An 11,863-nucleotide genomic window follows, 5' to 3' on the forward strand; every position below is an offset into this window, starting at 1 on the left:
TAAACAACATCCGGAGACGCTTATGCACATTTTGTCAGCATGTCCTGTGCTGGCGAGAGGTGCATACATCCAGCGTCACAATGCTGCCCTGAGAGTACTGTACTACTATCTTCGTCACCGCTACGGTATTGACGTGACACCGGTGCTGCCTTATCTGCCAGGAGATATTCCCCAGGTTGTTGAGAATGACAGTTGCAAAATTTATTGGAACATGCCGTTTGCAACAACTCGGCGGATCGATCACAACAAACCTGATATTGTGCTCTTCGACAAGGCTACTCGTGACATTTATGTCATTGAGTTCTCGGCCCCGGCTGAATACAACATCTCAGCCAAAGAAGAGCACAAAAGACAGATATATCAGGATCTCCTGTTTGAAATTGGCAAACTTTACCCAGGTTACCGTGTCAAGCTCGTCGTCCTGATTGTTGGCGTCCTCGGAGGGATGAAACAGTCTTTTGTATCCTCACTTGCCAGAGTTCCAGCTTGCTCATCAAAAGCTGAATTCTTGGCGGTCAGGATGCAGAAGGCTGTCATACTAGGTTCCCTCCGTCTACTTAGGAAAATGACTTTGGCCTGCTGTGATCACTAACCGCCTTGTTGTGCGGAGTGGTCCAGCAGTAATGGATGGAGCTCAGGCTGGGCCCTCGGAGAATCGGACTCCGGGGACAACCCCCCTGAGCATTTAATAACATAATAATAATAATAATAATAATAATAATAATAATAATAATAATAATAATTTACTATTGTCCGCGAGAGTAAAAAAAAGCGCCATTCGGCCATACCCGACATGGATAGGTAGATTTCTCGTTTGAATATTAAAAAAAAACACGTTATTAAAAGGCAATATGTCCTAAAATGTATTTTTTATTATATTTTTGCAAATAACGATATCAGACCGACAACAACAAATAGATAATATTCAAAGACATCTACCTAAAAAATAGGATTTGTAACAGATGAAAGTCATTTGATTATAAAAGTTAAAAATTTATTTATTCTCGATTTTTAGGGCAAGAACGCGTGACGACGTGCGCACGCGTCTGCTTACTCTGATGTTTCAACAAAAATAATTATTTTTACTTATTAAAGTAGTTCCAGCATGAAACCACTTTTTGACAGATTCGGCTGAAGTTTTTTTTACGGATTCAGAATAGCTTTATTTATAAATTCCTAAAATTTCATAATTTTTGACCGTTTAGATCGCGAGATATTTAAAGACAAAGTCCGCGATTTAGAGGATCATGTCCCATTTAAAGTATGTACAATGTCCGGTCTCTCTAACTATTTTTTATTATATTCAAAAATTCTCTCGACAGAATTGGAAAAAAAAGTTGAAGAATGTTGAAAAATGTTTTTAGAATAAGTTAAGAAAATAAAAGTAGCACCTCACCGTTTTGTTATTGAGAAATAATATTTTTAAAAAATAATTTTCGATCCATTTCCAACCTGCTCATTGAACAATTTATAGTGATTTGGCAATGCTGTGCGCAACGCTCCCTGAAATAGTGTAGCATAAAAAGCGAGAAATTCAAATCTTTCACGGTTTTCAATAGCAACGTTGCCAGATCACTAGAACTAATAATATGTAATTGTATGTGTGAACGTCTGTGTGCCGAGGCTTCTAAATTTTTGTCCATAGTAAATGTTCTGACTATACTATACCACGCTGGAACTACGTTAAGGTAGTTGGGCCCTGCGAGCAAAATTTCAAGAAACCTTCCAAATTTATAATACTAGAAAATCGAACGCGCTTTGCGTGCTTCTGTCAAAATATTTATTATCGACAATTTAATTAATCAATATTTTTACAAATTTTACTCATTAATATTTAACCGTTGCCATGGTAACCGTTGCTATGATAACCATTGCCAAAGAAGGTCACCATAGTAACGAAAAGCGACAACAATGAAAACGTCACATCAACTTTTTAATAAAAGTTATGATTATTTTCATGGAAAAAATTCGCCATAGCAACCGTTACCATAGAAACGGTTACTATGGCGACGATTACCATAGCAACGGTTACTATGGCGATAGTTACCATAGCAACGATTACCATGGCAACGAAAAGCGACAACAATGAAAACGTCACATCAACTTTTTACTAAAGGATAAGTAATTAAATGCATATTGCACATGCTGTTAAAATTTGGAGACGATTTATCACTTCTAATTAAAGGTAATTGAAATTGAAAATGACATTTTTACACAGGCGGTATTGGAAAAGAGAGAGAAAACCGCGAAGTTTTGTTATTTTTGTGATAAAGAAGTTTTAAGAATTTCACGAAAAATTAATATTACTTAGATTAATACATGTATAATTACCCTAAAAAATTCTGAAATTCCCTACTACATAGTTTTTGAGAAATCATTGGTAAACTAGTAAAGTAAACAAATAAAGTCATACGTGGAAGTAAGAGAGCAATAGCCCGTAAGAGAGGTGACACTAGCGAATGAAAAAGACAGCAGTAGCATAAACTATAGGTTGTGGAAGAACTACCTTAATTTGTTTTTATATCATTTATATAAATTTTTTATATTTTTAACCTTAATTGTTTAAAAAATTGTTATAAACAAATGTGTTAATTATAAAAAAGTTAAAATTTTAACTTCCCGCTAAGAAAATTGAAAATTTTCAAAAATCGGGAAGTTAATGGTTTTACCCCGTTTTTCGAAAATCGAGTTTTCATCAGATCTCGACGTTTTGAGGTCCTAGGAAGCTTCCCTGACTATTTCCGCGAGGGTATCTGTATGTATGTATGTATGTATGTATGTATGTGTGTGTGTGTGTGTGTGTGTGTGTGTGTGTGTGTGTGTGTGTGTGTGTGTGTGTGTGTGTGTGTGTGTGTGTGTGTGTATGTGTGTGTGTGTGTGTGTGTAAGTATGTAAACCTCTTATAATTTTTGAACGGTTAAACCGATTTCATCGCGGTCTGTGCCATTCGAAAGGGCTTGGCCAAACTTAGATTTGAATACAATTTGGACTGATTCGGACCGATGGATTTCGAAAAATCTAAAAAAAACTGCAAAAATTTTTTGTTTTAAAAGTGGTTTTTGCTTTACCAGTTTTTGTTTTAAAAGTTGCGATTTGCTTTACCAACGGTTGGACTAGCTCAAGCTTTCAATCCGGGGGCAGTAGACTTACCGGAGAAACAATATAAAGATCTTAAGGTCTCTATGTTGAATTGGTCGTTTTGTAGAGGTCTGATAATAAGTCCTCCAGCCCTAGTAAACAAGCTTAAAGGCTCGTTAAGAGAAGCAGAAATGTTTATGCGCGCAATTGAGCCAGTTAAGCCTTTCTGCATTTCACGAATACAGGCCGCAGAAAGATTGAGACGACAAGTAGAAGAGTTACAGTCAGAAAATCTTCAAGGCGTATAAAGGTTAAGTGAAGATACCGGTAACCATTCGGCGGTAAAGAGATCAGAGGTAGCAGCACTACAAAACCAAATGAATCATATGTTCGAGATTGTCTTTGAGAAGATCCAGAAGATAGAGCAGAAAGGTAAAAAAAGAGGGAAGGAAGAATCAAGTGTAGAGGGGGAAGAGTTTGAGAGCAGCTCAGAGCTATCTAGTGATGACGATTCTCACTCAATTATTTCATCGGCTTGGACCCCTCCGGGAATGGAAGATCCGCCAATTAACCCGTCAGTACAGCCGATAAACAATCTCGAGACCTTGTCATTTGATCCGCAGGTCAAGGAGAAGGAATCATTGATTCCTCCACCAACACCTGAAATTAAAATTCAGGGAATTGCCTGCCAGAAGCTTGGGTCGGCAAGTTGGAATAGGATCAAGTACAAGGAAGTCCAAAAGAAACTTCATGCATCTCCAGTATTTGATTCACTGAAAATCAACACTCAGTTGGAGGGTCTTGTTTCTCAGTCCTATTATCTTACGATTTTGGAGCGTATGGACGAGCTAACAGGAACTTTGACTCATGGTTTGCTGAAACAGCGACAAAATTTGATGGAAGGGATGAAATTCCTAGCAACTAAACACCCGGAAGCTTTCAATGACTTAAAAAGAGCCTTTTTAGAAGATTCTCAGTTTAAAGAAACTTCGGACGACCTGCTTCAGTTTACGTGCGCTAGAAGAGCAGAAGTAATCGAGATGCGTTGAAAAGTTTTTAAACCCAGCGAGCAACATCACGCGGCGATGTTGGCGGAGATTCTACCATCAGAAACCCACTTATTCGACGAGGAATTGCTTTCAAAATTTTTAGACCAGCAAAGTGAATTAAACAAGGTTTTCCCTCAAAGCAGAAAGCCTCTTACAAAGAAACCTTCTTTCTATGAATCGAAGAATAAATCTTTTCGAAAATCGATTGGATCTGGGTATTCTTCCTTCAAATATCCTACATCACAGCCAGGAATCACAGCTAACGTGTCCTCTCGTAAGCAAGATGCAAAAGAGTCAAGGAGAGAGCATAAGAAACGTGACTACGGTAAGAAAGATCGTAAGTTACCCCGAGCATGATTGCAAGTTTCAAACTTGTCAATTTCAGTACTTTATCCCCCAATAGCAAAAACTAGATGCTCCGAATCATGTTATGAAGATTATTCAAAATTATACCATCACTTTTACCCAAAAGCCAATGTCAGTTCCCTTCTCAACGCAAAATATCAGGTGATTCAGCACATTCAACAGATTTTCTCTCTCAGATGTTTCTAATTCAAAAATCAAATGGCAGCTATCGTCAGATTTTCAATCTGCAAAGATTAAATTTGGACGAGATATTAAAACGGGGAAACTGGAGTGGCCCAGAAAATTTTTTTCAATTTTATTGTAAGCTTGTGAAGAAACCAGAAACTAGATTTAAAAATATATTATTTTCATCTTTTAAGCCTGAAATATATACCGTTTTCTACCCCGAAGAAAACAAAATAATTATTTCGGGTCATGCCAAAGGCTCGACCTGAGTAAGGCCTTGTCGGCTATTTCGGAGCAGTGATGAGGAGCAGATCCGTGAGCCGATCCGACCAGCCGTCACAGCCTCTAAGGGGGGTCAGAGCCCTCTTGAAGCCCCTCTTTTGGCAAAATTTAGCAAAATTTGGACCAATATACGCGAAAGGTGCGGAAGGTAATCTCCGAAAGGTTAAGTCTTTGGCATCCCGGGTTGAAAAAATTAACTTAAATGAACTTAACTACTATACTAAAACAATTGATTTAATTGTTTAAATTAAGCTCATCTAAGTTCATTTTTTCGACTCGGGATAACCCGAAATAATCCTCCCTTCGGGGTAGAAAACGGTATATAGAGTAAAACGAAAAAGTAAATAAATAATTGCTCAAAAGCTTGATGTAATGGCTTAATTTGTTCTTTCCCAGGAAAAAATGATCAGACCTGATAAGACATGAAAAATGACCATGCCTGATCAGGCATGAATTGACCTGATCAGGCCTGATCAGACAGGTCTGAAAGCCCATTGTTACTTTCAATAAATTATTTTGCTTAATTTTATGGATATAGTACTTGATAGAGTCATACGAAATTCTCTATAATGAATTAAAATAAAAAAATTAGGAAAACGGTTGACCCTGAAGGCCATCCCTGCAACTTCCCGCTAATTCCATACTTAGACGCTTAAAATTGCACCAATGACGTTTTTGAGCTCTTCGAGCTCAAAAATACAATTGATGGGTTATTTTGAGCTCTCCGAGTTTAAAGAGATTGCTTTTCTATGCTTTAAAGCACTTCGAGCTCAAAAGTCTGATAGAGATTTGATAAGACACTATTTCTTGAATTTTTAAACCGCAATAACTTTTGAATGAATAAACCGATTTTTACGCAGTTAGAAGAATTTGACGCAGTTTTTCAAGCCTCACAAGGAATCCTAAATTTTGAATTGATCGCGCTAGGAATTTTGGAGTTATTCCGAAAAAACACTTTTTTCGGTTTTCTTTCGTTCACGATATCTCTCGAACGAATCAACCGATTTTGACCGGACTGGTGGCGATCAACGTGGTTTTTTGAGTTTAAGAGCTGATTAGTTTTTGGAATTGAACCTTTAAGCCGTTTAAAAGTTATTCCAAAAAAACCACATATGAAAAATTTTTTTTTTTCAGTATTTTTAAGATTTCTCAAAATCTATTAATCTGAATCGGTCCAAATAAGTTTCATAATCTAAGTTCGGTCAAGCACTTTTGAATAGCACCAACCGCGATGAAATCGGTCAAGCCGTTCAAAAGTTATAAGCGGTTCACATACTTTCACACACACACACACACACACACACACACACACACACACACACACACACACACACACACACACACACACACACACACACACACACACACACACACACACACACACACACACACACACACACACACACACACACACACACACACACACACACACACACACACACACACACACACACACACACACACACACACACACACACACACACACACACACACACACACACATAGTAACAATCTCGCAGGGATAGTCAGGGAAGCTTCCTGTGACCTTCAAACGTCGAGATCTGATGAAAACTCGATTTTTGCAAAACGGGGTAAAACCAATAACTTCCCGATTTTTTAAAATCTTCGATTTTCTTAGCGGAAAGTTAAAAATCTGGAAAACGGTTGACCCTAAAGGCCATCCCTGCAACTTTCCGCTAATTCCATATCTAAGCACTTAAAATTGCACTTATGACGTTTTTGAGCTCTCCGAGCTCAAAAGTCTGATGGAAGTGTAATAAAACAGTATTTTTTGAATTTTCAAACCGTAATAACTTCTGAATGAATGAACCGATTTTCACATGGTTGGCAGTATTCCACGCAGTTTTTAAAATTCTATGATATACTTGTGAACAGAAACTGATTGAACCGAAAATTTTAGAAAAATTTTACAAATTCACTTTTTCCGAATTATTTCGACAACAATAACTCACGAACCAATCAACTCATTTTCACGTTCTTGGTGGCGATCGACGTCGTTTTTTGGGCTCTAATAATTATTTATTTCTTCAAAAGCGATCCAAAAAGAAATGTCGAAGTTATGTGAAAAAAACACTTTTTTCGAAATTTTTCGTTTTCGATAACTCTCGAACGAATCAACCGATTTTGACGGGACTGGTGGCAATCGACGTGGTTTTTTAAATTTAAGAGCGGATGAGTTTTTGGAATTGATCGGTCCAGCCAAGAAGTTATTCCAAAAAAACGATTTTTTGAAAATTTTATTATTGAGATTTCTCAAAATCTAGTCAACTGAATCGATTCAAATTTTCACGAAATTTAATGGCAATGATACTCTTTGAATCGCCACCTATTTCGATCCGATCAGTCGAGCCGTTCAAAAGTTATAAGAGGTTTACACACACACACACCCACCCACACACACACACACACACACACACACACACACACACACAGCCACACGAGCCACCAGAAGGAAGAGCGGCAGCTAATTCCTCCCCCCGCGAGGAAATGCCTTACGGCGGTACCATGGGGGATCAGAGGATAGAAGAGAAAGGGGTTTAGGGTTTAGTGGGTAGGGGCGTCAGCGTCGAGTTTTAGTATGACGCTGCGTCGAGTCGCCACATATCCAGGCCAAACAGCTATGCCTAGAATCCGTAAAAAGGATTCCCCCCCCCTAAGGAAAAAAAAAAAAAACACAGCCACACGGACACCATCGCGGGAATAGTTAGGGAAGCTTCCTGTGACCTTAAAACGTTGAGATCTTATGAAAACTCGATTTTCGCATAACGCAGTGAAACCAATAACTTCCCTATTTTTGAAAATTTTTAATTTTCTTAGCGGGAAGTTAAAAATCATAATAACTTATACTGAATTATTTTCACTATTTTAACATTTACATTCAATTTTTTCCATATTTAATATGTATCGCATAACACTAACAGAATTGCCCAGTTGTCAATGTTAGATAATTAGAAAAATTTAATAAAATTGTCAATTCTGCCAGAAACATTTCACGATGCCCTAAATTCATTTGTTCATTAGACAGTTTTTTCAGAACTAAAACCATGAGTATCACTAATGAAAAAAACTCAATTGAAAAAATTTGTATCTTTTTCTTAAAATTCGTAGTCATAAATGAGTGAATGCATCAAACTGAAGAAAGCTTGTTATTGGAGAGATAAAAGAAAATTTTAATCTTTTCCCTTATTGATTTACATGATTTGACAGGATTTAAAATTGTGCTCACTTACAGAATATCCATTTGGGCCGACGCATTAAAAACGCAAGAATCATTGAGAAAGGTTGGACCAGTATATCGACTGAGTGCCCTACGAGTAGCTAGCGCTTTTCGCACAATATCAGAGGAAGCAGTGTGTGTTATTTCCGGTACTCTGCCTCTCAGAGTCCTAGCTGAGGAAAGACGGAACCTATATCAACGAAAAAGGTCAACCACACTGAGCCCTGAAGAACTTAGAAGCGAAGAACGGCAACACAGCATCGCAAGATGGCAACAAGAGTGGAATGCTTCAGATAAGGGTCGGTGGACGTACCGTCTCATACCTCGGGTTGATGTGTGGTTCAACCGGAGTCACGGTGAGATCAACTATTATTTAACGCAGATGTTATCAGGACACGGATGTTACCGGAAGTATCTCCACCGCTTTAAGCACGATGATACCCCAGAGTGCCCGTCCTGTCCAGGGGTCAATGAAGATGCGGAGCATATCTTCTTTGTGTGTCCACGTTTCAACCAACAGCGCAATGAGTTAGAGAAGATTCTGAAGAAGAGAACCCAACCAGAGTCAATAGTAGAGGCAATGTTGTCGTCAGAAGCTGCCTGGAACGCCACAAGCATTTTTGCTACAAAAGTGCTTACCGAGTTGCGATCCATTGAGAGGAAAAGAGCGAAAGACCGAATCTAGAAGGAAGAAATAACATCTTAGCCACCAGAAGGAAGAGCGGCAGCTTATTCCTCCCCCCGCGAAGAAATGCCTTACGGCGGTACCATGGGGGATCAGAGGATAGAAGAGAAAGGGGTTTAGGGTTTAGTGGGTAGGGGCGTCAGCGTCGAGTTTTAGTATGACGCTGCGTCGAGTCGCCACATATCCAGGCCAACAGTTATGCCTAGAATCCGTAAAAAGGATTCCCCCCCCCCCCAAAAAAAAAACACACTTATACACAGACACACAGACACACACACACACACACACACACACACACACACACATACATACAGACACCGGGACAACCTCGCGGGGATAATTAGGGAAGCTTCCTGTGACCTTCAAACGTCGAGATCTGATGAAAACTCGATTTTTGCAAAACGGGGTGAAAACAATAACTTCCCGATTTTTGAAAATCTTCGATTTTCTTAGCGGGAAGTTAAAAATTAGGAAAACGGTTGACCCTAATGGCCATCCCTGCAATTTCCAGCTAATTCCGTTAATACCTGGCCGCTTTTTTGAGCTCTTCGAGCTCAAAAGTACAATCTGTGTGTTGTTTTAAGCTCTCCGAGCTCAAAAAGATACCTTTTCTGTGCTTTTGAGCTCTTTGAGCTTAAAAGTCTGATAGAAGTTTCATAGAACACTATTTTTTGAATGTTCATACCGCAATAACTTTTGAATGAATGAAGCGATTTTTACGCGGTTGACGGCATTCTACGTAGTTTTTTAAGCCTTATAAATAATTTCTAAGTTTTAATTGGTCAAACTAGAAATTTCGGAGTAACTGTGAAAAAACACTTTTTTCGGTTTTCTTCCGTTCACGATATCTCTCGAACACACACTTGCGTTCCATCGAAAGAAGAAGAGCAAATGACAACAACTAGAAGAAAGGTAAAATAACACCTTAGCTACCAGAAGAAAGAGCAGTAGCTAGATCCTCCCCTCACGAAGTAATGCCTAACGGCGGTTTCCACGAGGGATTAGGGGAAAGAGGAAAAGGGGTTTAGGGTTTAGTGGGTAGGGGCGCTAGCGTCGAGTTTTAGTATGACACTGCGTCGAGTCGCCACATATCCAGGCCAAACAACTATGTCTAGAATCCGTAAAAAGGATTCCCCCCCCCCTTAAAAAAAAAAAAAAAAAAAAAAAAAAAAAAACACACACACACACACACATACATACAGACATAGTGACACCCTCGCGGAATAGTCAGGAAAGCTTCCTAGGACCTCAAAACGTCGAGATCTGATGAAAACTCGATTTTCGAAAAACGGGGTAAAACCAATAACTTTCCGATTTTTGAAAAGTTTCAATTTTTTTAGCGGGAAGTTAAAAAAATGATTGCATACAATTGTACGGCTGTGACACCAGCAGTCATTCATCCAACTACTAACCACGCTCAATGCTGATTAACTTTGGTGATATCCGTGCGCCTTGAAGTTTTCGCTTGCTGTGCTGCTATCTTATGTGACAAAAATTCTATGAAGTACATAACGTATCAAATAAGTTTATCATAAATATAATATAAAAATTGATTTTGTAATAGATTTTGATAGTCCTAATTTATTTATTTAACCGAATCTCATTATAACATCACATTTATTTAAATAATAAAATAAGTAATGATTTTCATATTAGGCAGGAGCAGAGCAGACCAAAACATCCCTTACGAAATGTAACAAATTTTTTATTTCAGAATCATTTAAACGTAAAGATAAAATCAATTTTGCACATTTTGTGATTACCAAAAAAAATTTTTTTCGTCAAAGAAAAAATTTTTATCACATCTCTGACTACGCAAGTCTGATCAGGCCTGAGCGTATTTAACGCTTAAGACATGAATAGGCGTGGACAGACATGGACAAGCATGAACAGGTGTGAAAAGGTATGATCAGGCCTGAGCGTATTTAATACTTCAGACATGAACAGGGATGACCATGTCTAATTTCAGGCCTGATCATACATGAACAGGTATGATCAGGTCTAATTTTAGGCCTGATCATAAATGAGAAGGCATGGTCAGGTCTGATCATTTTTTCCCGGGAATTGTTTAGTGGCGAATAATAAAGACTCTAAGTGATGTTGTCGTATCACTAATAGTTTATAAATTATGATAATTATTATAATAAGAAACACGAAAAAACCTTACGTTTTTAAGCATAAAAAATTTTAAAATTAAGGTAAGAGTCGCAGTAGCTGCTCATGTACCAGTACATGCTCATTCCATGTATTTGTATATCTAAATTCTAAAAAAAGTGTTAGACAATTTGCTATTTAGAACGTTGGTTTATAACTTTCAGTGCAATTTGGCATATATTATAGTTAAATTTGATCATATATGCGGTCAAAGAAGAACTCGTTTCGGACCGCAGTGGTAATACTTTCTGAAGTCTATAATTCTGGTACACATATGGTGCCTACAGAAAAAAATTATAAATTAAATTGTAAAATTAAAAAAGGCCATTCGGCAGCCGAAATGGAAGTAGATTTTTCAAATAAAGAAAATTGATTTTTAACAAAATAATATAATAACACTATTAATGTATAACTTAATTTATGAATTAAAAACAAAATTCAATAATAAATTTAAAACTATTTAGAACAAATTTTGGAAAAAAAATTAACTTTTGAAGAAAAAGTTTCTGAAAGAATTGCAAAGATTATAAAATTTGAATTATAAATGACCAAATTTTAAATAACTGCTTAGGAACAACAACTTGCAAATCAATCAGATGTTTGAAACCGGATAAAATTTTAATTGAAGAAAACAATATATAGAACTAATTTGTGACATATTTATTGACGAATTACCTGAAAACATTACACGAAAGACTAATCATTATCGTAATTATTGAATTTACATCATGATTAAGCTATGATGCAGACAATAATTCTAAAATGGCTGCAACAGTAAAACTGTTTGATTAAACGAATTCTAAAATGAGTAATATTGAGGCTATTACCACTTCTGAGTAGTGGAAA

The 11,863-nt window shown here is 37.4% G+C and overlaps 1 long non-coding RNA gene across 1 annotated transcript; it reads left to right on the forward strand.

Moving 5' to 3' along the window:
• Positions 1–1,459: 1,459 nt before the first annotated feature.
• On the forward strand, positions 1,460–11,657 carry LOC123270702. Its single transcript, XR_006510668.1, has 3 exons — positions 1,460–1,688; positions 8,472–8,477; positions 11,646–11,657. It is a non-coding gene; the product is annotated as an uncharacterized LOC123270702 (long non-coding RNA).
• The last annotated feature ends 206 nt before the right edge of the window (positions 11,658–11,863 follow it).

Source organism: Cotesia glomerata, linkage group LG8 (assembly GCF_020080835.1).
Source record: "Cotesia glomerata isolate CgM1 linkage group LG8, MPM_Cglom_v2.3, whole genome shotgun sequence".
NCBI classification, from domain to species: domain Eukaryota; kingdom Metazoa; phylum Arthropoda; class Insecta; order Hymenoptera; family Braconidae; genus Cotesia; species Cotesia glomerata.